This window comes from Petaurus breviceps, unplaced genomic scaffold, assembly GCF_028583685.1.
Source record: "Petaurus breviceps papuanus isolate PSGF00001 unplaced genomic scaffold, PetGlider_PUasm1.0 176, whole genome shotgun sequence".
Taxonomy (NCBI): Eukaryota; Metazoa; Chordata; class Mammalia; order Diprotodontia; family Petauridae; genus Petaurus; species Petaurus breviceps.
In genome coordinates, this window is record NW_027185771.1 from 26,660,769 (window position 1) to 26,687,831 (window position 27,063).

General features: G+C 36.3%; 1 pseudogene; it reads left to right on the forward strand.

The window, feature by feature from the left end:
- The first annotated feature begins 5,708 nt into the window (after positions 1-5,708).
- LOC138159539 (small ribosomal subunit protein uS4-like) overlaps positions 5,709-27,063 on the forward strand; it is a 28,047-nt pseudogene continuing 6,692 nt past the window's right edge.

The following is a 27,063-nucleotide window of genomic DNA, read 5'->3' on the forward strand; positions in this document are numbered from 1 at the left end:
TCTTTGAAAATGGACAAACACAACTACAGCAACAACAACAACCTTGACATATATTAGCTTTGTGACCTTCAGAAATTCATTAAAATGCCTCTCAGTGCTCTAGACCGTCTTAACTTAATTAGGGCTTCTTAAAATTTTTTTTTCATTCATGACCCCTTTAGAGGGTCTTAGGCAAATTTCTAAGATTTTAAGTTTGAGAAGAAATGCTAACCTATCCTTGGTAGAGATAATTTTCTCATTTGGGGAAGCAAAATGTCAGGTTCAATTCAAAACCAAGTCAGGATAAAGGAAAGTGGGGAGTTGGTCATCCATGATCAATTGATTTCTTCAATCTTTTTGATAAGTTCATAACATGAGATAGGTAATAGGGATAACAAAGTGTCAATGAGTGTTAAATGAGATCGAACCACAACAAGCTACATCCTGTTGCCCCTTCACAACGAGCGATATATTCCGTTAAGGAAATGGGAGGATAACTTGTCATTGACTAGCCAAAGATTGGTTATGTACCTTTTATTTTATTATTTTTGCTTTTTAGAGGGGGGAAGGCAGGGCAATTGGGATTAAGTGACTTCCCCAAGGTCACATTGCTAGTAAGTACTAAGTGTCTGAGGCCACATTTGAACTCAGGTCCTCCTGTTTCCAGGGCCAGTATGCCACCTAGCCGCCCCCTGAGAGTATTTTTAAGAGCAAGGGCATTTCTTTTTCTTTTGGCTATGTGTCTTCAGTGTCTAACACTGCCTTGTCCAAAGGAGGTGCTTCATAAATACTGACTGACTGATTGGTTTATTGATTGATAGTGTACAATGTAGATATGAAAGAAGTACAACATTATTATTTGTTAGGATTGGGCACCTGTCTAACTGGGGAGATTGAAAAAAAAGTTTCATATGACATTTGGGACACACTTTAAAGGATTAGGAGCATTTCAAATGTTGGTGTAGGGTAAAGGGAGATCATATTTCAAATACTATGCAAAGAACACACAATTTGCATAAAGGGGCAGCAAACAGTCCTGTTTGGTTAGAACTAGAGGGGAGTAACATCGAGATAAGACTGAAAAGCTTCTGGCTAGTAGCAGACTATGGATGGCCTTGAATGGCAGGCTAAGTAATTGTAACTTTACTGGGTAATTAAAAAAGGAACACTGAAGAATTTTGATCAGAAGAGTGGCGTGATTAGCTATGTGCTTTAGAATTTAGTATATTTAAAAAAAACAGCAAGCATTATTAAACAAAAATTCATGGTTTCCCTTTTTGTGTTGTGCTATGTTTAGGGAAATGAATCATTTTTGTGTTTGAGTTCAGAGTAAAAATATGTATAAGATTTTTAAAAATATCAATCTGACAGCTGTGTATTAGATGAATTTGAGGCAAAGAAGTAAGAATATCTATTAAGAAACCATTGTGATAGTCAGAAGGTTAATGTGGTCTGCATTAACATCCTGGCTGTGGGAATAGATAGGAAGGGATGGATTTGACTGATATTGCTAAAGTCAAATCCATAGGACTTGGTATCTTATTAATTATGACAGGTAAGGGGGGAGGGGAATCCAAAGATAATATCAAGCTTTGTAATAGAGGAGATTAAGTATATACTGATGCCCGTACAAAATAATGGAGAATAAAAGAGAAACAAGTTTGGAGGAAAGACTATTTTAGACATGGTGAATTTGAAGGCATGTAAAGACATGGAGTAAGAAATGCCCTATAGGCAACTAAAGACACAGTCCTAATGCTTGAAAATTGTTAACCATGTGGGAAAATTGCCCAAGGTCTACTCAGGTTTAAAGTAGAAGCTGAGATGCCAAACAATATCTCCTGCTATACTGGATGAACACTCAAGGCCTTCATTGACCTTTGAAGTTGTAGTCATTTAATTTTCTTCAGTTTCCTAAATCATTTCCAAGCTATTTTGATGCTGATTCTCCAAGCGGTGGACACTTGGTACTTACTCAGTAATGATTCAGAATCTAGCACATGAATCGGTTAATAGATGCTGTGGGATTGTGAATCAATAATTTATCACCTTGTACTCTTTCTAGTTCACAAGGCTGCAGTTGGTTAATTATAAACATTGTCTTACACTTAACATCATTAACTTCATCACTTCCTTTGATATTTCTCTATTCCTTTGCCCACCTACAGGAATAGAATTACCTTTCCACGTCTGTTAATGTCAGACTCCCCAGTTCCCAAGAGATGTGTCTATACTTCCTCATTCAAGTACAGCCTGCATTCTGCATCTATCCAGTTTTTCCTCTAACTCCAACTGGAAGGTGTGACAGGACCCTCATATGAAATTTCTATGAGTTGTGTTTTTTCTAAGCTTCTTAGCCATGATTGAAAGTCTATGCAATATTTACTCAGTCTAGTATGAGTCTTAAAGTGTTTGAATAGTTCAAAAGCTAGAATAGATGGAGATGGGGACCAGACTGGTAAAGATCAATTGAGAGAAAATTGGCATTTGGGACTAAGAACTTATAGTAGAAGTTGTCCTCCTGCTGGATTCAAGCTTGTACTTTATAATTGTAAAGTGATAAAACACTGAAAGTGTTCAACAAGAGCCTAAAGAAAGCTAGCCAAGTTATTTCTTCTCTTCTCCTTTATTTATCTATTTCCCCTGTCAAGCAAAGTTTTACAATACACTCTCTGGTTATGATATATCGTTACATTGTCATCTCTATCTGATGTATTCATTATAGAAATAAATTATATGTAACAATATATTATGCTGATACAGCTTTTGTAATAACATAATACATAATGATAAAACATAACCAGAAAGCACATACTGATTCACTGATTGTATATGTATGTGTGTGTGTGTGTGTGTGTGTGTGTGTGTGGGTATACACTGAGGACCAGGGAGGTTATCGAGGTCACACAGCTAATAAGTAGCAGAGACTGGCTCTGAACACAGATTCTCTGTTTCTAAATATAGAACAATTGTAAAGGGGTTAAGTCTGGGGAGGAAAGCAAGAAATTTAAGTTTACATAGACTCTCTAGTTGACTTTCAACACTCTTTCTTTTCCTTCCCTAAAAAACAAAAAACCCAGGAGCAGAGCCAAGATGGTGGATTAAAAGCAAGAACTTGCTTGAGCTCCCTCTCCAACCACCTCCAATACCTGTTAAATATGACTCTATACAAATTTTATAGCTACAGAGCCCACAAAGTGACAGAGAGAAACAAATCTCCCACTGTAGGCAGCCTGGCAGGTGAACAGAAAGGGTCTATTGCGCAGAGCTGGGAGCAAACTCGCACATGAACCATGCTAGCCCAGACCAGCAGAAGCCCAGACCAGAACTGGCCCAGACCAGTGGCACAGAACCTATGGAGCAGAGTTTGGGAGAGTGAATCACTGGCAGCTGTGACAGTTTCCAGACTTCTCAACCAATAAACTCCAAAGAGAAAGTAAAAGGTGTTATAGAAATGTAAATTTTTAAGATCTTCCCTGTCCCTAGGTTAAGTGCACTTGGAGCCTGTGGTGGGAGCCTTGTTTTTCAGGAACACCCATATCTTGGTGCTTTCTGAGTGGGCAGTGGGTCAAGAGGGTTGTTACATTCTCTGAGCCAGAAGAAGGCTACATAAGCCATGATGGGAGGCTTTGTTTTGGGGCTCACTTTGAGAAGTGTTTTGTGATTTGACCAGATGAGACTCTGTGCAGCCGTTGAGAGCCCCCCAGTTTTTAAAAACCCAGATGTCAATGCTTCCCTCTCTGGTAACTGTGATTTGGCATGTATGTAATGGTTGGACAGTTTGGAAGCCTGTCTGTTTGATCTGTTTCTCAGGGTGCTGACCTTTTCCCCCTGAACTAGGTAAACCATTTATGTTTGATTGACTAAAGTAAGCTTGCTAATGCATTTTTAGTTGCTTTCATTTAGAAAAGTAGATCTAAGAGCCTGTGTTGGCAGAAACCCTGGGGATGCTGGGGTGCTTGGTGCTACAAATGGCAACAAGGATGCGATCTGCAGAGTAAAAGGAAAGTGTGGGGACTGGGATAATTGTTTGTTTCCCAGTTGTGGTAGCTGTGACTCTGTGGAGCCATGGAACAGGAGAGAAGAACAGCCAGAATGCTGACTTCACTGAGCTGAGAGAATTTATGGTGATCTGCCTGCATCAGGACCTGGGCAGAAGCCAGGAGCAGCTACCTCCTGCGGGAGAAGAACGAACCCAGGAGTTCAGAATTCAGCCACAGGACAAGATAAGGACTGTGTGGCAAAGCAGGGACACTGAATGTGTTTACTTGCTGCATCCCACAGTTTGGGACCCAGGGGGAGGATGGACTTGTGTCTGTGGTGGGTGGGATAAAGGGTCCCCAAGGACCCTACCCTATTGGTTTTGTTGCCCAGCTGCCCTCAGAACTTGGGAGCAGGGGCTGGAACAGTGCGAGGGGAAGGACACCCTGCTCCACCCAAGAGAACTTTATTTGGACTCTTGTTTTGAATTGAGGTGAAAATGAAATGTACTTTGTGTTTTTTTAAGGCCCTGTGGCCACTTTGGTAACTTTAGTTATGTATCTTGAAAATGTGACCTAAGAGATGTTTAGTGCTAATTCAAATGTAAATTGTCTATGCTGTGGGCATGAAAGATCTTAGGGATGAATTTTATATGAATGTATATTTTTAAGATCTTCCATGCCTCTAGGTTAAGTGCACATGGAGCCTGTGGTGGGAGCCTTGTTTTTCAGGAACACCCACATCTTGGTGCTTTGTGAGTGAGCAGGGGGTCAAGAGGGTTGTTACATTCGCTGAGCCAGGAGGAGGCTATATAAGCCCTGATTGGAGGCTTTGTTTTGGGGCTCACTTTGAGAAGTATTGTGTGATTTGACCAGATGAGACTCTGGGCAGCCGTTGAAACCCCCCCCCAGCTTTGAAAAACACAGATGTTGATGCTTCCCTCCCTGGTAACTGTGATTTGGTATGGATGCAAGGATTGGACAGTTTGGAAGCCTGTCTGCTTGATCTGTTTCTCTGTCTTGTAACTTCTGTCTGTACACTCTGAATTTCAGGGTGCTGACCTTTTCCCCCTGAATTAGGTAAACCATATATGTTTGATTGACTAAAGCAAGCTTGTTAATGCATTTTGAGTTGCTTTCATTTAGAAAAGCAGATCTAAGAGCCTGTGTTGGCAGCCACCCTGGTGATTCTGGGGTGCTTGCTGCTACAAAAGATCAATGAGAGATACTGTTGGAATGGGTGAGAGAAGAGCATGGTACAGCTCCTTTCCCCCAGGGCTACAGAGGTGGTAGCATCTGCAATTACTGCTGCATGGCTGCCTCCTAAGCTTCAGGTCTACAAATCATAGGGGAACCAAGTGACCTTTTAAAAGGCAATTGTTCTTGCTTTGACCTGCTTGGATCTAGGTCAGTCTTGGGTGGTGGTCCTGGGTTGAGTAGCACTAGTATGGCAGAGCTTGTGGTGCCTGTAGAGAGGACAACCTCGTCATAATTCTGACAATAGCTACACACACCCCAGAAATTTTGAATATAGCAATCTCCACTCTGAAAGCAGAGTTCTACCATGGCAAAGAGCTCAAAAGGCAAGTAATTGGCTGGCAAGAAGAGAAAGCAGAGGAAGCACAATAAGACCATATAATTTGGGGGTGAGGGGCAAAAAAGGACTAAAACATAGAAACAGAAGAAGACAACAAAGTCAAAATTCCAGCATCAACAGCCTCCAAGAAAAATATGAATTGGTTACAGGCCATGGAGGAGCTCAAGAAAGATTTTGAAAATCAGGTAATAGAAGTAGAGGAAAAAATTGGAAAGAGAAATGAGAATGATTCAAGAAAATTATGAAAAGTGAGTCAACAGCCTGACTGAAGAAAATAACACCTTAAAAATAGATTAACTCAAATGTCAAAAGAGGTCCAAAAAGCCAATGAGGAGAAGAATGCCTTGAAAGCAGATTTGGCTAGATGGAAAAGGAATTACAAAAAAGCTCACCCATGAAAATGATTCCTTCAAAATTAGACTGGAGCAAATAGAAGCTAATGACTTTATGAGAAATCAAGATACTATAAAACAGATCCACACAAATGAAAAAATAAAAGGCAATGTGAAATATCTCATTAGAAAAACCACTGACCTAGAAAATAGAACCAGGAGAGATAATGTACAAATTATTGGACTACCTGAAAGCCATGATTAAAAAAAAAAACAACCATACTAGACACCATCTTTCAAGAAATTATCAGGAAAAGTGCACTGATATTCAAGGACCAGGGGGCAAAATAGAAATTGAAATAATTCACCAATCACCTCTTGAAAAACATCTCAAAAAAAAAACCTCCTAGGAATATTATAGCCAAATTCCATACTACCCAGGTCAAGAAGAAAATATTACAAGCATTTAGGAAGAAACGATTTGAGTACCGTGGAAACACAATCAGGATAACACAAGATCTAACAGCTTCTACATTAAAGGATTGCAGAGCTTGGGATACGATATTCTGAAGGCTAAAGGAGCTAGGATTAAAACTAAGAATCACCTACCCCACAAAACTGAGTATATCACTCCAGGAAAAATATAAACATTTAATGAAATACAGGGCTTTCAAGAATTCTTATTTGTTTGTTTTTTGTTCTTTGAACTGGTTTTCTTTGTTTTTATTTCTCTTTTATTTTTTAGTTTAAATCATTAATTTCCACAAGATTTTGAGTTAAAATTTTCATGTTCTTCCCCTACCCATCACCATGGAACAGCAATCCCACTGAATATCCATTCCTCCAGTCTTCTCTCTTCCATATCTTCCCCATTCCACTTCCAACTTTCCAGTAGGGCACGGTAGATCTCTATGCCCCAGTGCCTGTATATATTATTTCCCAGTTACATGTAAAATAATAATAATATACACATATTTTTAAATATATGATTTTAAAACTTTGAATTCCAGATTCTTTCCCTTCCTCCCTTGTCACCACCCTTACTGGGAAGATAAGCAATTGAATATAAGTCATACATGTGTAGCTAGGCAAAACATTTCCATGGTGGCTATATTGTAAAAGACTGACTATATTTCCCTCCATCCTATCCCACCCTCCACTTGTTCTATTTACTATTTTGATCCTGTCCCTTTTCAAAAGTGGGTGCTTCCAAATTCCCTCCCCACCAGCCAGCTTGCCTTCCCTTCCATCATCTCCCCCTCTCATCCCCTTACCCCCTACTGTCCTGTACAGTAAGATACCCTATGTAGTGTGTATGTCATTCCCTCCCTAAGCCAAATTCAAGTGAATAAGGTTGACTCATTCCCTTTTGCCTTCCCATTCTTGCCCTACATGGTAACAATTCTTACCTTCCATCTTCTACATGAGATAATTACTCCATTCTGTCTCTCCCCATCTCTCATTATATTCCTCTCTCACCTCCTAATTTCACCTTTTAGGTATCATTCCTTCCTATTCAATTGTTCCTGTGCCCTCTTTCTATGCATACTTGTGCACATATACACACACTCACATATGTATACATATGCCCATATACCCTCCTATATAGACATATATGTATGTATAGATACACATACACACATATATATTCCTATCAACTATACACATACTGAGAAAAGTTTCATAAGTTACAATTATCATTTTTCTATGTAGGAATGTAACTAGTTCAACTTTGATAAGTTCCTTATGATTTCTTTTCCCTGTTTACCTTCTCATGCTTCTCTTACTTCTTGTATCTGAATGTCAAATTTTCTATTCAACTCTTGTTTTTTTCATCAAGAATATTTAAAAATCCTCTATGTCATTGAATGACCATATTTTTCCCTGAAACATGACGCTCAGTTTTTCTGGGTAGGTGATTCTTGGTTTTAATTCCAGCTCTTTTGACCTCCAGAATATCATATTTTGGGGCGGCCAGGTGGCACAGTAAGTAAAAGTGCCAGCCCCAGAGTCAGGAGGACCCTAGTTTAGTTCCTGCCTCAGACACTTCACACCCAGACATAAACACTAGCTGTGTAACCTTTGGCAAGTTACTTAACCCCAATTGCCCTCCAAAAGGCAAAAAAAATAAAAGAATATCATATTTCAAGCCCTTTGATCCCTCAGTGAAGAAGCTTATAGATACTGTATTGTCCTGAATGTGTTTCCATGGTATTCAAATAGTTTCTTCCTGGCTGCTTGTAACATTTTCTTCTTGATATGGGAATTCCAGAACCTGGCTATAATATTCCTAGGAGTTTTCCTTTGGGGATCTTTTTCAGGTGATTGGTGGATTCTTTCAACCTCTATTTTGCCCTCTGGTTCTAAAACATCAGGGCAATTTTCCTTGAGAATTTCTTGAAGGATGTTTTCTAGGTTCTTTTTTTTAATCTTGGCTTTCAAGTAGTCCAATAATTTTTAAATTATCTCTCCTGGATCTATTTTCCAGGTCAGTGATTTTCCCAATGAGATATTTCACATTGCCTTCTATTTTGTCATTTATTTGGATCTGTTTCATAGCATCTTTATTTATCATAAAGTCACTAGCTTCCATTTGCTCCAATCTAATTCTGAAGGAATGATTATCTTCAGTGAGCTTTGGACATTCTTTTTCCATCTGGCAAATTTAACTTTTTAAGGCATTCTTCTCCTCATTGCCTTTTTGAGCCGCTTTTGCCATTTGAGTTAGTCTATTTTTTAATGTGTTATTTTCTTCACTCAGGTTGTTGACTCTCATTTCATTATTTTCTTGCACTGTTCTCATTTCTCTTCCAAAATTTTCCTACACTTCTCTTATTTGGTTTTCAAAATCCTTCTTATGGTCCTCTATAGCATGTAACCATTTCATATTTTTCTTGGAAGCTTTTGGTACAGGAGTTCTGACTTCACTGTCTTCCTCCCATTCCATGCTTTGATCCTTTTGTTCCCAAAATAGCAGTCTAGTGTTGGATTGCTCTGCTTGCTTTACTTCCTTTGCTTGTTCATGTTGCCACTCAATTACTTGACTTTTGAGCTTTATGCCACAGTAGAACTCTGCTACCAGAAAGGGATGCTTTCAACCACGTTGCTGTGGTTTTCATAGCTGCTGGAGCTATTAGTTGGGTGCCCTCTCTGAACCCTCCACATGCTCTGGCAAACTGCTCACACACCCCAGGATCTCTACCCTAGACAGCAATCCAGATATAAGCAGGTTAAAGTAAGAGCGATTACTCCTCAGACTGGTTACTTGGTCCACCTACAATCTGTAGGCCAGGAGCTGAAGCAGTCACATGGCCACGGCACCTCAGCTGCTTCTTCTTCCAGGGAGTAAAGGCTGGAGTGCACTCCCAAACTCCTAGTTCCCAAAGTCTACTCTGCACATACCTCTCACTTTGTCCTTAGCATCTATGTGTTGATAATTCTGCTGTTGGTGATCTGAAGTCCCTCCAGCAGGTGGCTGGTTGTGGCTGCCCTGAGGCTAAAACCTCTGGCTCACTCTAGGGGCTCGGCTCCCAGAGTGCTGTCCTGTCCCCTTCCTGCTGGCCTGATGGACTGTCCTCAGCAGGATGTTAGGTTCTCTCTGTCATTTTGTGTGTTCTGTAGTGCCAAAGTTTGTTTAGAATCATTTTCTACATGCATTGGAGGAGGTGGAAGCAGGAGTTGTGGAGTAGTCCTTTTTCTATTCCACATCTTGACTCTGCCCCCACTTTCAAGCATTCTTGATGAAAAAACCAGAGCTGAACAGAAAATTTGACTTTCCACTATAAAAAGCAAGAGAAGCATGAAAAGGTAAACAGGAAAGAGAAATCATAAAGAACTTATTAAAGTTGAACTATTTACATTCGTACATGGAAAGATGATATCTGTAACTCATGCGACTTTTCTCAGTATGAGGATAGTTGAAGGGATTATATGTGTGTGTATATATGTATGTTTGTGTATGTATATGTGTGTATACACACATGTATACACACATATATTGTATGTATGGGTGGGTATATGTGTACATGCATGAATAGACAGAGGGCACAGGGTGCATTGAACATGAAAAGATGATATCAAAGAATAAATTTAAAGGATGAGAGAGGAATATATTGGGAGAAATAAAGGGGGAGATATAGAATGGGATGGATTATCTCAAATAAAGGAGGCAGGAGAAGGCTGTTACAAAGGGGGGAAGAGCAGGGAGGTGAAAGCTAGTGAGTCAACCTTATTTACATTGCATTTGTCTTAAAGAGGAAATAACAATACACACTCAATTTGGTATTTTACTCTACAGGAAAGTGGTGGGGAGGGGATAAGAGAGGGAATGATAAAAGGGAGGGCTAAGTGGGGGAAAGGGTAGTTAGAAGCAAACACTTATGAAAAGGGAGAGGGTCAAAGGAGGAAATAGAATACATTGGAGGGACAGGATGAAAGGAAAGATAGTCTTTCACAGTATGACTACTATGGAAATGCTTTGTATTGTTACACATGTATAACCTATATTGAACAAATTGTCTTCTCAGTGGAGATGGGTAAGGAGGGGAGAAGGACAGGAATGTGGAACTCAAAGTTTTAAAAACAAATGTTAAAAAAAATTGTTTTTTACATGCCACCTGGAAATGAGATATACAAGCAATGAGGTACAGAAATCCATCTTGCCCTACAAGAAAGTAAGGGAGGATTTGGGGGGGGGGGAGATATAAGAGAGGGAAGATTGGGGGAAGAAAAAATATTTTTAAAATAAAAGATTTTGTTATATTAAAAAAATACAACACCAAACAAACAAAAAAATTTGGAACATATTTAGACATTACTAAAAGAACAGCCATGTGGCAGAGTAGATACTCAGAGTAGACTCCAGAGTGCTGGGCCTGGAGTCAGGAAGATCTGAATTCAAATCTGGCCTCAGACTTACTCATCATGTGGTCCTGGGCAAGTCACTTGGCCTTGTTTGCCTCAGTTTCCTCATTCATAAAATGGGCTAGAGAAGGAAATAGCAAACCACTATTGTATCTTTGCCAAGAAAACCCCAAATGAGGTCACACAGTCAGACAAGACTGAAATGACTGAACAACAACAAAACACATACTGATACATATGCACAGATAATAAACATAGATAGAAAGATGCCATAGACATACATAGATATAGATATATTCTGATTGACTCCATATGAACTAATTTCACACAAGTATATTTCATGGTTTATAATTTAAAATTTGTGTAGAGGATGCAGCAATATAAGACCAGAAGGTGCTACAACTCCCCAGAGTGAAAATACTGGAACTCTGCATTTTCTGGCACTAGTGTTTATTAAAACAAACCAACATCCAAGGCAATATCAAACTAATATTAATTTCATTTTAGTTTTATAATAACATATATATCATTAAATAGGCTGATCTTGAAATGAAGGCTGAAGTATTCTTTTCTTTCTAGATTATAATTATTATATTTAGTAGTGTGGTAGGCATTCATGGTGAAATATTTCCCTTCCCCTCATTATCAGATGAAATAGTGGGAGTTAAATTGAAGAAGAATAAAATCAAGAGACTAAACTTATCCTTTCCACATGGTAGTCTCAAGTTCAGGAAAATCCAATTAAATTTTTTGACCCTCCCTTCATACCAGAGAAGTCTTATTTTTCTTTCTTTTTTTTAATGGGGTGTTTACAATCTTATTATAAAATTTGGGTTGATATTATATAATATTATAGATATACTGTATACATTCCTGAGTTTGTAAACTTTTTCTGTGTCATCTAATGGCCTTTATGTGTCACCTATGGTTTCCACAAAACTTCCCCCAAATTCCCATTTAATTTTTTATGCCAACCTGAGATATATCAGAACTGCAGTGGAGAAAGTCATGATGTGAAAAGAATAGCTGTAATGTGCAGAGTTCTACCCTGAGCTGGCCCAAGAGATAGTCATGATCATAGGCGAGGATTTAAATTCAGGCCCTTTCTGGTGGGAAAGGTGGGAGAAAGGAGAACACAAATAACCAGACATGACAATAATACCTGGAAAATCCATAGATTTTGCCTTAGTCAAATATATGAAGAGGTTTTTATCATGCTTCCATGGAAGTTCATTGTTTTTGTACAGATATATGCCAAGTTGACATATAATTTAATCCTCCATTTCCACTCAGTTTGCTTCTTTGACTTGATTATATGGCAGGTAGGTTGCACAATGGCTAGAGACTAATTGTTAGACCTAGAGAAGAGTTTAAATCCTGCCATAGACACTAGCTGTGTCATCCTGGATGAGTTTTCTAACATATATTTGCCTGGGTTTCCTCATCTTTAAAATGGGGAAAATAATAGCACCTACCTCCCAGGCTTGATGTGAGGATCAAATGAGATAATACATGTAAAGCATTTTTCAAACCTTAAAGCTGCTATTTTTATATTCTTCCTTTGCTGCTTTTCAGTCATATATCCCATGCCATCAACACGCTGATATAATATGCTGAGTAAAGGAGAGACAGTGTGTTGCAGTGGAAAGAATACCACATTTGGAATCACAGCCCTAGAGTCCAAATCCCAGGTAAATGTCAGCATTTACTATTCTTCTATCTATGGGCAAATCACTTAACCTCTCTGTGTGTTCCTTTCAAAATATGATAAATATGTGTGCCAGGGGTATGTGTCCAGAATACATGGCTTCTAAGATCCCTTCCAAATTTAAATCTATAAGCTTATGATATTATGATCTTATTAGTGGTTGCTGGTGGCATGAGTCAGGTGTCCTATGATTCAATTCCATTTCTTACTAACTTGTAGTATGTCCTTGGGCAAATCTCTTAAACTCTTTATGACTTAGTTTTCTCATCTGTGAAATGAGATAGTTGAACTATAAGATCACTTGTGTTTAAGGATTTGAAGAGCTGTCATGTGGAAAATGGAAGAAGACTTTGTCCGCTTGGCCCTAGAAGGCAGAAAGAGAACAAAATGGGAGAAAGCTGAAGAGGGGACATTTTGGTGTGATAAAAAACAAAACTGGTCAACAAGTAGATCTCTTCAAAAACGGAATGAATCACCGTATGAGAAAGTATTTATGTTTGCCATCACTGAGGGTCTTTGAACAAACGTTGGATAAACTCGTGTTAAGAGGAACCTATGTGGTGCAATGGTTAAAGTGTTAAACTTCAGATAAGAAGACCTAAGATCAAACATAGCCTCAGACACTCACTAGGGCTTTATGACCTCAGATACTTCATTTACCTTTTGTTTGTCTAAATGTCCTCATCTAGGAAATACGATCAAAATAGTACCTGTATCAGCGATTGTTGTGTAGATCAAATGAGATAATATTCACTAAGTACATACCACAGTGCCTGGCACATAATATATCTTTTATAAATTCTATTATTGTAGTTGTAAAGGATGTTGTAAATGGGATTCCAGTTGATGTAAAGATCAGATCAGTCCACTTCTGAGAATGCTTACAACTCTAAAAGTCTGTTCTAAAATGCCTTATATTTTGCAGATTATACTATAATGCATTCCTCACTAGATTACCCATATTAAGTATTCCTTGCCTAAATTCATTTTCTATTGTGTCATTTACTCATTTTAAGTCCCCCCCCCATTTTCCCTTAAATGATTACTTACTCTTTTTCCCAACTCTACATATATATTCTTTCATTCTGTTTCAAGCCTCTTCACATATTCTTAAGTATGTTGCAACAAATGATACTAGAATGAGGAACCTCTAATGTATTTCTGGCCAATCGAGAATACTATATAGGTCATTGAAGGACTTCAAGGATGAACATGTGGTATTGTCCTCTTTTCTACTAGTTAAAGGTCATGACTTTGGAAGTGACAGGATGGCATGGGAATTGAACAGCTGGGTAGAAAGATGGTGCCAAAAAGGATTTGGATTTCTGGGTCATGGCTTACAATACCAGAATGATAGATTCCTTGTATGGAATGTACTTCATTTCATAAAGATCAGAATAAATGTATTAGACAAAGAACTTACACAACTGGATCAAGAGAGCTCTCAAAAGCCACATCAAGACAATCAGAAAAGTCTCTGGGGGGGGGGGAGGTAAAAAGCAATGGCAACAACAACAGCAAAAACCAGATGTCAGAGAAAACAATGTGAAAAGTAATTCAACTCAAAAAATATTTATCATATCTGTAACTGATCTATAACTGGTTGCTTTATACACTTTCATGCCAATATACGAAACATAGGGAAAAGAAGGAACTTTAAATTATATAAACAAATTCTAGATTTTTGAGATCTGAAATGGACTCTAGCAGCCATCTAGGTCAGTGATATACAACTCAAATAGGAATGTATTCATTTGACAGAGTATTGACTTTAAAAAATATTAACTTTAACTGTTACATTGTATTTTTTCATTTTATTAAGCATTTTCAAATTACATTTTAAATGGTTAGAGTTTCAAATTTGAAATCTCTTATAAGCCATTACATATACCAAAAAAAATCCTAACTATGAAATACCATAAGAAAGTATCATGGGACAATGAGTAATAATGGATTACTTTAGTAACCTCACCTTCCAGATGAGAATGTATTTAGAAATAACCAAAAATTAAAATAAGGTAATAGAGAGGAATGTAATCATATTACCTTAAGTAAATTTAGCCTCTGAGATCACTGAAATCAAAAATAAAGAAAAAATTAATAGAGAAAAACCCTCCAGAAAGTAAATTAATATTATACATCAGCAGACAAGAGAATGAAGTCATAAGCAGGACAAACCAATGAATTAACTTTGAAAATGCTTATCAATAAAATTGGATCAAATAAGATATAAAATTAGGAGAAAAACTTTAGAGGATAAGAAAAAGGAGCTACTATCTCTGCAAAGAGATACATCAGCAGAAAAATACAAGAAAGTGTTGAGGAAAACTAGTCAAAATTTTGAATAAAAACATGGAATCACTGAAAGATAAAATTACTTTGCTGGAAGGAAAATCCACAGAAATTAAAAAACAAACTGGAAAATAAAATCAAAAGACAACTTAAGTGGAAGGAGGCTTAAAAAGGTTTACAAGCAAAGATAAGAAAATGAGAGGATAGAGTTCAGGTCATTTATAAGTCAACAAATTTCTCCTAAGGATACATTGAAAATACATATTTATTTTTCGCCTTCAGGAAACTGCAAAAAGCCTTCCTCTCAAAAGGGTTGAAAACAAGACATAGATTATATAGATCAACAGAAAGAACTACTTGCTGAAAGAAAAGGAAATCCATTTTCAACTCACTCAGTCAAATTGTTGTCAAAGATTAGAATTTCATTGATAAAGAGAAAAAAAAATTACCAATGATCTTTATTTTTTTAAATGCAGAGAATTACTCATCAAAGACATGGAAAGACAGAAAAATGCAGATTATGATTCACTGACAGTCAAAGAAAATCAGATTTAATCCTAGAATAAACTACCTAGATATACTATTAATACTATTTCATGGTAGAAAATAAGTTTTTGGTTGTTTAAAACATTAACAAGAATTTCTATGAGAAAATGATAGCTATTTTTTCAGAATTTCAATATACAAATTAATTAATTAAAAATAAAATCTCTAGGTTAATCCCAAGAGAAATTAGACCAGTCTGTTACCTTTGCTATGCAAGTCAATGATGACCATTGGTTATAGATATTTCTGCTTATGGAGTTTAAACTCTCAAGTTTCTAAAGGAGTTTTATTTAACTCTTCAACAGGATAATCAAAACCACATGGGGGATGATAATGATTTGAGAAGAAATGAGGGAACCATCTTGAGAAACTTATTCAAAAGAAATATTATACAGAACTTTCAAAACATGATCTACAATGGCCTTTTGGGAAAGCTTGGGAAGGTTGGTAAAGACAAATAAAATACTGTGCTAGAAAATAAACAAACAAATGAAAACTTGGGCATTATTCTGACTTGAAGATATTTAGACTAGAAAGATCGCAACTTGGGGGGCTTTCATAACAACAAAGGTTTTATATATATATATATATATATATATATAGGCACTATCATAGAAGAAAAATATGTAGTAAGGTCCTTTTAATAAACAATTAGATTTATGGAATTGTGATAGATAAATAATACATATTTATAAGTAAAAGAACTGAAAAAATGTGTGTTATTGTGGGCATCTCAGAGCAAGACAGAGGGACATGCAATCCAAATTACATTATTATCTCAAAAACAGGTGGTAGGCAGGTAAAGTGAAAACACTAAAAAAAAAATCTAGAAGAATTAGAAACAACTTAAGAACATAGTTTTGTATGTATGTGTACAAAAACTGGAGTGGAAAAGTACAACTGTATTTCTGTGTGTGTGTGTGTGTGTATTTCTATGCAGATCTCTTGAGTGCTTCAGTTTGGATATGTTTGTATATTTCAAGAAAATATAGCTGAACATTCTATGGCTAAATTCAATAATTATAACTTTAAAATTAGTTGATTCCTCTATAATAAAGAAATGTGTTACAGAACAGAAAAATAAGACATGACCCATAATGTTTTGACTGACATAGAAAAAGCTAAGATAGTCTTACAATGAGAGACTGGGCAAAAATTTATTAGGCATCAACTGACCACAGAAAATAAGAAAGCACTCCTTATTTCAGGTAGAGCTGAATTAAACTTAGAAATTGAGTATTGTAATCATTATATCATGATTAAAGAACCACTGACAAAGAATGTAAACTTTAAATACACTCACTCAACCAAAAGGGAACAAATGTGAAAATAAAAATAAAATGAATTATAAAAAGAGCTAGATGAAATGTAATATTAATAGTTTACTATATCAAAATTCCACTTAAGGAATTCAATAAAACCAAAATATAAGTGAGAAAAAAGTATAAAAATGATAAAAGTTCTGAAGAGAAATTGATATTCCAGATGTATGGAGAGTATAAGTATTTTTTTTAAGTTCAGATATTCTTGGAATGTAACATATTTTATTTCTATGCAGAGAATAAAGAGCTTAAATATAGAAAAGTAAAATGAAAATCAATTTTGTTTTTTACTAAGGATAAATAAAATAAAATATTAATCAGGAAAATTTTACCAAAACTGAGGACCTAAAAATTAATTAAGAATATTTTTTGTTTTTTTGGCCTTTTGGAGGGCAATTGGGATTAAGTAACTTGCCCAAGGTTACACGGCTAGCTTTTTTGTGTGGGTGTTAAGTGTCTGAGGCTGGAACCGAACTTGGGTCCTCCTGACTCTGGGGCCAGCGCTTTACTCACTGTGCCTCCTAGCTGCCCCAAGAATATTTTCTTCAAGATGGAGGAGTAAAAACAGGACCTCCATGCTGCTCTGGCTACCATTACCTCCAATTCATGTAAAAGGGGACTCTAAACAAACTTTGGAGCTACAGAACCCACAAAATGACACAAAGAAGCTAATCTCCCACTGAGGACAGCCCAGCAGGCCAGCAGGAATTGGTCAGCACATGGCCAAGACCACACCAAGGTTTTAGTACCAGTGCAGGCCTGACAAACCACTGGCTGGAGGGACTCCAGATCACCAACTGCTATGGCAATCCAGAATTATCAACACATAGATGCTAAGGATAAAGTTAGAGGTCAGTGCAGTGTGGACTTTGGGACCCAGTAGTTGGGAGTGCACTGGCTTTTGCCCCTGCAGGGAGAAGCCGTTGAGGGCTGCACCTCCACTATGTGGCAGGTTAAGCTCCTGGCCTGCAGAGTGTAGGGGGACCAAGCGACCAGTCTGAGGGGTAATCACACTTGCTTTAACCTGCTTGGAGATGGATTGCAGTCTAGGGTGGAGAACCTGGGGTGTGTGACGAGCATGCCAGAACTTGTGGAGGCTTCAGAGAGGGCACCCAACTAATACCTCCGACATCTGAGAAAACCCCAGCATTTGGAACGAAGCTTCTGTATCTGGTGGCAGAGTCCTACTATGGCAAAAAGCCCAGAGGTCAAGTGATGGAGTGGCAACATGACCAGGCAAAGGAAGCAAACCAAGCAGGGCAATCCAAAATTAGACTCCTATTTTGGGGACACAAAGTAACAAAGCATGGAACAGGAGGAAAACAGTGAAGTCAGAACTCCTACACCAAAAGCTTCAAAGGAAAATATGGGGTGGTTACAGGACATAGAGGACCTTAAGAAGCAGATAAGAGAAGTGGAGGAAAAATTGGGAAGAGAAATGAGAACAATGCAAGAAAATTAGGAAATGAGAGTCAACAGCATGACTGAGGAAAATAACACCTTAAAAAACACACAAACTCAAATGGGAAAAGAGGCTCAAAAAGGCAATGAGGAGAAGAATGTCTTAAAAAGACGAATTTGCCAGGTGGGAAAAGAATCTCAAAAGCTCATTGGGGAGAATTATTCCTTCAGAATTAGATTGGAGCAAATGGAAGCTAATGACTTTAAGAGAAATCAAGATGCTGTTAAAAGATCCAAATGAATGAAAGACTAGAAGGCAATGTGAAATATCTCATTGGAAAAACCACTGATCTGGAAAATAGATCCAGGAGAGATAATTTAAAAATTATTGGACTACTCAAAAGCCATGATCAAAGAAAGAAACTAGAAATCATTCTCCAAGAAATTCTCAAGGAAAACTGCCCTGATGTTTTAGAACCAGAGGGCAAAATAGAGGTTGAAAGAATTCACTGATCACCCCCTGAAAAAGATCCCAAAAAGAAAACTCCTAGGAATATTATAGCCAGGTTCCAAAATTACCAGATCCAGGAAGGAATATTAGAAGCAACCAGGAAGAAACAATTTGAATATCAGGATAACTCAGGATCTGGTAGCGTCTACACTGAGGGATCGAAGGGCTTGGAATGGGATATTCTAGAGGTCAAAGGATCTGGGATTAAAACCAAGAATCACCTACCCAGAAAAACTGAGTACTATGTTACAAGGGAAAATATGGTCATTCAGTGGAATAGAGGACTTTCAAGCATTCTTGCTGAAGAAAACCAGAGTTGAATAGAAAATTTGACATTCAGATACAAGAAGTAAGAGAAGTATGAGAAGATAAACAAGGAAAAGAAATGACAAAGAACTTATCAAAGTTGAACTATTAACATTCCTACATGGAGAAATGATAATTGTAAATGATGAAACTTTTCTCATTATGAAAATAGTTGAAGAGAATATATATATATATATGTGTGTGTGTGTGTGTGTGTGTGTGTATGTATATATATGTGTATATATATATATATATATATATGTCTATATCGGAGGGTATACAGGCATATAAATACATATGTGAATGTGTGTGTGTGTGTGTGTGTATATATATATACATATATATATATTTACAGGTGTACATAGATAGAGGGCACAGGACCAATTTAATAGGAAGGGAAGATACTTAAAAAGTGAAATCAAGAGGTGAGAGGAATATAATGAGAGGAGATGGGGAGAGACAGAATGGGGTAAACTGTCCCATGTAGAAGAGGCAAGGGAAAATGGTTACAATGGAGGGGAAGAATAGGAAGGCCAAAGGGAAGGGGTCAACCTTATTCTCATCGAATTTGGCTTGGGGAGGGAATGACATACACCCTAAATAGGGTATCTCACTCTACAAGAGAGTAGGGGGAAAGGAGAAGAGAGGGAGGATGAGGGAAGGGAGGGCAGGCTGGGGGGGGGAGAAGTTGGAAGCACTGACTTTTGAAAAGGAAAGGGATCAAAGTAGAGAATAGAACAAGTGGGAGGTGGGATAGGAGGGAGGGAAATATACTCAGTGTTTTACAATACATCTACTATGGTTGTGTTTTGCATTAGCTATACATGTACAACCTATACTGAATTGCTTATTTTCACAGTAAGGTTGGGTGACAAGGGAGGAAGGGAATGAATCTGGAATTCAAATTTTTAAAATCAAATTTTTAATATATATATATATATATATGTATATATATATGTACAATTATTAATACTATTTTTCATGTAATTGGGAAATAAGTTATATAGGCACTGGGGCATAGAGATCCACCATGCCCTACTAGAAAACTCAAAGGGCGTATTGGAGAAGATATGGGAGAGAACAGATTGGAGGAAGGGATATCCTGTGGCACTGCTACTTTGGGGTGGTGGGTGGGGAAAAATGGGGAGAAAATTTGTAACTCAAAATCTGGCAGAAATGAATGATATAAATCAGAAGTTAATAAAGTGTTTGAAAATTAAAAAAAAAGAATATTTTCTTCAAAATGGGTAAGGTAAAAATCCAATCACTGATACAACAAAATTTTTTAATAAAGTGATAATGATAATAACATCATATATCAACATTGATAAGATTTAACGAAAATAGTTGTTTGAGGCAAATGAATTTTCCTCAATGCTCATGCTAGTCAAAAATATCTATATACTCAAGTGGATCTATGAACTCATTGATATGAATATTCCCTTGTGTTGAATATTCCTTCAAATGATCAGTGTTGTCAGACTGAAATAGAAATTATTCTTACATATTGATTAGAATACTACAAATTAACATTATCTGTTATACTGTATTTTTTCTTAAGCATTTTGCAATTACACTTTAATTTAATTTCCAGTCCACTTGATACTTCTGATGTAGATCATGAGTCATATTAGTCTTGCTCATTCAGTGTTACTCCCCTCAAAAAGGAAGAAATTAATTTATGAGTTTGTTTTCATTTGGAAAGATATGCAGTATTCATGATTGGGTTGATCTAATGTAGCAATCATAATGATATACCAGTAATTTTTTTAATTAAATAAAATAACAAGAAAATTCATACATAAGATCAAAGGATCAAATGAAGGACTGCACATATGATCTTAATTGTAATACACAGTCAATAAGAATAGCAATTACAATCCCAAGGGTTGGATGTGTGGTGGCCTTCCTAGGAAGGGACCAAAGTACAGACCAGGAAAGCAGTAAGCATACCTCTTCCCAGATCACACCTCCAGGGAACCATTACAAATTCCCAAACTCCCCAAAGTAACTCTAAGACATCAGAGCAAACAAGCCCAAAGTTTAAGATGGTATCCCTCTTCTCCATGCTGGAAACAAAGCACAATTATAACACAAAGGTCAAAAATCAAGAAATAGGCTAAGAAATATGCAAACAGCAACAAAAAAGAACCTGACCACAAAAAGTGCCATGGTGACAAGGGAGATCAAAATACAAACTCAGAAGAAGACAATAAAGTCAAAACAACTGCAATCAAAGCTTCAAAGTGAAAAAAAAATGAATTGGACACAAGTACAAAAAATTCCTAAAAGAGCTAAAAAAACCTTCAAAATCAAATGAAAGCAGTGAAAGAATATTAAGTAAAGAAATAAAAACAAATGTAGAAAATTGAAAAAAAGACAATAGTTTGGTAAAAGAGGAAAAACAAAAAAATAACACTAAAGAAAATAGCCCCTTAAAATAAGAATTTGTCAGATGAAAAAAGAGGTACAAAATTTCTTGATAAAAACCACACATTAAAAAGCAGATTTGGCTAAGAAAGATGGCCTAGCAATACCAGATTTTAATCTGTACTATAATTCAGTGGTCATCAAAACTACTTGGTACTGGCTGAGGAATATAGTAGTGGATGAGTTGAACAGATTGGGTACACAAGACTGAGCAGTCAATGATTAGTAATCTACTGTTTGATAAATCCAAAGACCCCCATTTTTGCAATAAGCACTCACTATTTGACAAAAACTGCTTGGAAAACTGGAATATAGTATGGCAGAAACTGGGCATAGACCATTATCTAACACCATATACCAAATTTAAGTCTAAATGTGTGCATGATCTAGGTATAAAGGATGATACTGTAAGCAATCTGGGATAGCAAGGAATAGTTTACCTGTCAGATTTATGGAGAGGGGAAGACTTTATGACCAAACAAGAATTAGAGAGCATTATAAAATGCAAAATGAATAATTTTGATTGCATTGAATTGAAAAGCTTCTGAACAAACAAAGCCACTGTAACCAAGATTAAGAAGGAAGTGGAAAATTGGGAAAGAATTTTTATAAGCTATGTCTCTGATGAAGGACTCATTTCTAAAATATACAGAGAATTGAGTCAAATCCATAAGAATACAAGTCATTCCCCAGTTGATAAATGGTCAAAGGATATTAACAGACAGTTTTCAGAAGAAGAAATTAAAGATATCTATAAGCATATAAAAATATGCTCTAAATTCCTATTGATTAGAGAAACGCAAATCAAAACATTTCTGAGGTACCAAATCTCACCAGTCAGATTAGCTAAGATGACAAAATGGGAAAATGACAAATGATGGAGAGTATGTGGAAAAATTTAAGGGCAATCTGGAACTATGCCTAAAGGGCTATAAATAATTTTATAATCTTTGACCCAGCAATACCACTTCCAGGGTTGTATCCCAAAGAGATCATACAAGTGGGAGGAAGACCCATATGTACAAAAATATTTATAGCAGCTCTTTTTGTGGTGGCAAAGAATTGGACATAAAGGGGATGCTCATCAATTGGGGAATGGCTAAACAAATTGTGGTATATGAATGTAATGGAATGCTTTTGTGGTATAAGAAACAAGGAGCAGGTGGACTTCATATTTACCTAGAGAGTCTTATATGAACTGATGCTGAGTGAGAAGAGCAGAACCAGGAGAAATCTGTACACAATTACAGACACAATGTATATGTGATGACCAACTTTGATAGACTAGATTCTTCTCAGCAATGCAGGGTTATAAGTCAACTCCAAAAGACTCAAGATGGAGAGAAATGTCTACATTCAGAGAAACAACTGGAAAGAACAGAGTTTGAATGCAGATTGAAGTAAACTTTCTGCTCTCTTTCTTTTTCTTGTTTAGCTTTGTTTTCTCTTTCCCATTATTCATTCCATCTGATACAGTCCTTTATAACCTGACTTTTGTCTAATGTGAAAGTATTTGCAGATCCTATACTTGATTGTATGCCATCATGGGGGAAGGGAAAGGAAGGGAAGCTGAGAAAATTTGAAACTCAAGGAATTGTGGAACTGAATCTTATAAACTAAAAGTAAGCAAACACATTAATAAAGACCAAAAAAAAGCTGATTTGACAAAATGAAAAAAGTTATAAAAGTTCATTGAAGAAAATGTCTTAAAAATTAGAATCACATAAGTGGACACTAATGACATCATGAGATATTAAGAAACAATAAAACAAAATCTAAAGGATGAAAAAAATACAAGAAAATATTAAATATTTCATTGGAAAGAAAACAACTTAGCAGAAAAACAGATTGAGAAGAGATCATTTAAATCCATGAGCAAAGAAAGAACTTAGTCATAATATTTCAAGAAATTATCAAGGAAAACTGATTTGATATCCTAGAACCAGAGGCTAAAATAGAAATTGAAAGAATCCACCGATCACTGTCTGAAAGAGATCCCCAAATGAAAATTCTTGTGAGTAATATAGACAAATTCTAGAGTTTCCAGGTCAACAAGAAAATACTTCAAGTAGTCAAAAAGAAAACATTCAAATACCATGGAATCCCAGTCATGATCACAAAAAATTTAGCAGTTACCAGAGTAAAGGAGTAGGGGACTTGTGGTATTATATTCTGGAAGGCAAAAGAGCTGGAATTATAACCAAGAATCACCTTTCCATCAAACCTGAGCATAATTCTTCTAGAGAAAATATATATATTTAGAAATAGAGAATTTTCAGAAATATATGACAAAAAACAAGAGGAAGATAGAAAATTTTAGTTTGAAATATGACTCAGAAGCAGTGTAAAAAGGTAAATGTGGAAGAGAAATTAAAAGAGACTCAATAAGGTTAAATTGTTTTCATTTGGATATGGGAAAATTATGCATGTAACTTCTAAGAACTTTATGATTATTCAGGTAGTTAGTATTCTACATAAAAAATTGGGTATGGGAGTAAGTTGATTATGTTGGGATGATCTAGAAGAAAATAGATAAGTGAGAAAGAGGGATGCCCTGGAAGAAGAGAAAAGGTAAGAGGAGAATGGTAAAAACAATCTCACCTGAAAGAGATGCACAAGGAAGAGCTTTTACAGTGGACAGGAAAAATGCAGACAATGTTTGAATCTCACTCACATTTAAATTGGTTCAAAGAGGGAAATATGTGTGTGTGTTTGTGTGTCCAATTGGTAATAGAAATTTTTATTACCTGACACGGAATTAGGAGAGGAAGGGGATAAGGGAAAGAATGGGGTGAGAAAAGGGAGGGCAGATTTTAAAGATTGCTACAGTCAATCATTGAGAGGATTCAGAAAACATCTCAAAGAATTTAAGGATTCATTCCATAACTATTGCTCATTATTTCAATTTCAAGAATTCCCATCTAGGGGTTCCAGTAATGTAAATACAAAGGAATAATTTGCAAACACATGTTTCAGTAAAAGTAAATAAAAAAGAAATGGAAAAAAAAAAGATATGGAACAAAAGCATTTGTACTCCCTGATCTAATCTTTGAACCAGATAAAGAAACAATGAAAATATTGACTTGGTTTATTTTATAGACATGATGTTTGCTTTTTAAGTGCTTATTTTTTCTGCTTTATCTGTTAATTATTATTTTTTTTTCATAGGTCAATAATTCACGATTCACCTGATGGCAAGAAACTTATTTAAGATGCTTTTTTGTTACTCCATTCCCAAACAGAAAATTTATTTTCTTATTTTGTAAGGTCAAACATAAAACATTTAGATTATGTGACTCAGGAAAAAGAAATAACAACATAGTGGAAATAGTATGAATATAGAACTGGACTAAAAATAAAAATCTAACTCTGAGTAACAAATGTGTGGTCCATTACAGGGACTAGAGTACATTGAACATAACCTGTATTCTACCCAAGCATATGATTTTTTTTACTGGTATAGTTCTAGGACAACATGACTATAATGAAAGGGGCTCCCATTATTCACATTGTTTTTGGTCCCTTAAATCTTTCTCCCAGAACCCAGGGAGCAATTTCAACTATGCTTCATATCTACAGTTTCCCTATCAAAGGGAGGGACATGGCAAGGTACATTCAGCGTGCCATATGAATGAAGCATTAGACAGTTAATTTATTCCTACTTCTAAAAAGAATGCCAAGCACATGGCACTCATACACTCTTTTGACAAAAGCAAACCAACATCAAACAAGTAAAAAAAAAATAATGAAATTCAGTAATTTAAATGACGATGACTTACAATCTGATGAGAAGTTAATACACTCTATCAAAATGGGAGTTTATGAGATTCCTGATTAGACATTTTACACTTTATTTACACAGTGCAATACATATTGTCTGAACTCTGCTTAGTTTTTTCCACAGCCAAACACTCTACTATTTGAGCCTAAGACCACTCAAAGTGTGTCGTACCACACTAAAATGACAAGTACTTTTAGGTCTGTGCAACCAAATATACAGATAAAGTCAAGCAATTTATCATTCCCCAAAGATCCCTCCCCCCAAAAAATGAGTCATTGTATCCTCTAAATCCCTGGAATTTTTTCAAGGCAGTTCTGGGTACATGCTTCAAGGAATGACCCCTGTAAGTTAAAATCAGCCTCCACTGCAGAGAACTAAATTTTAGTCTTGGTTTTGTCTTACTGACTGTGTAATATTAGGTAGCTGAATTTTCCTTGATTACCTCAGTTCCCTCATCTGCAAAATGAGAGCATTCAACTTAAGACCTGCTATGATCTTTTCTAGCTCTAGACATAAGCTAGCATTTTTATTTGAAGGCTTTCTTTCAGCTTTAATATTTCATATTTTGAAATAATATAATATCCTATGATGTTAATTGCATCTCACACCCTCCAGTTTTTTGAAATAATGTCTTAAGCTTCCACTCCTGGAATAATATAGAGTCTAAAAAGGGAAACAACTGATTTGACTTGTTGGACAGAGTCATTCACTCTGATTCAGCATGCATGAATTTGAAATCAGGCTATATTTGGTGCCATGTGACTGTAAGCAAGTTACTTTACCTTTTTGACCTGTTTCTACATGTCTTCAAATGTTGAATAAGGTGTCTATTTTACATGATTTTCATGAGGATAAAATGAAATAGTGCATGCAAAACAATATATAAACATTTTGGTGCTATAAAAGTAAATTAACAAAAGAGTTTTTGGTTTTTTTTGTTATAATTCATATTTTTTTAATTTCTTGGAATTCCTTCTGTTAACATACAATTTCTTCTACTACAAAAGAAGTAAAGTAAAGATTTTTGGAAAAAAAATTAACAGTAGCATAGAAGTAGCTTGATGTTTGATCCTGATAGGGGTTCAAAAGATTTTTCTATAAGTTGTTTTAGGAAAGCAAGATAAATCAATTGCAAGGAGAGAGAGGCTATAATTTACTTTTTGGAAATATTATTCAAGCATGGTGAAATGCATTAGCATAAAATTGTAGAAGAGAGACAGAGACTAAGACAGAGACAAAGAGAGAATTAAAAAAACACAACCTGAGGCTTTGGAGTTTTCTTGAGAACTAATTAAGTTAACTTTTCTCCTGAAGGGGCCATACACCTGAGAGCCTTGGCAAAGGAACTTTCCCATCAAGGTAATTGGTTCACATCCAATTCCTGCTGCTAGAAATGAAATCTTGGCACCAGCTGATTTTCATTGAGGTGTTTAAAGAAATGATTGCCCCCAGGGACAAGTACCCATAGCACCCTCCATTGCTATTCTTACACAGACACATCACCAAGGGGTGGTAGCAGATGAAAATGGAACTGAGAATTGATGTTGAACTGTTGTAAATAACTGATAGGTGGGAGATATATAGCCCATGAAGGCCTGCCTAGCCAAGGATCACAGGGTCTATAAGGAAAACTCTCTGACACTCACCTTTAATACAGGGTTTCTTTTACAAAAGGATAGTTATTTTTTGTTTTTTGCTTTTTGGAGGGTGATTGGTGTTAAGTGACTTGCCCAAAGTCACACAGCTAGTGTGATGTCAAGCATCTGAGGCCACATTTGAACTCAGGTCCGCCTGAATCCAGGGCCAGTGCTCTATTTACTGCACCACCTAGCCGTCCCCAGTAGTTATGTTTTAAGGAGGAAGGAAAGCATACACAAATTGGCTGGATTCTCTAATCAGTAAGTTTAAATGCTTTCATCAAACACAAATTACAATTAATCTGTCAATCTCTCTTTATCACCCTATCATTCTATCTATCTATCTATCTATCTATCTATCTATCTATCTATCTATCT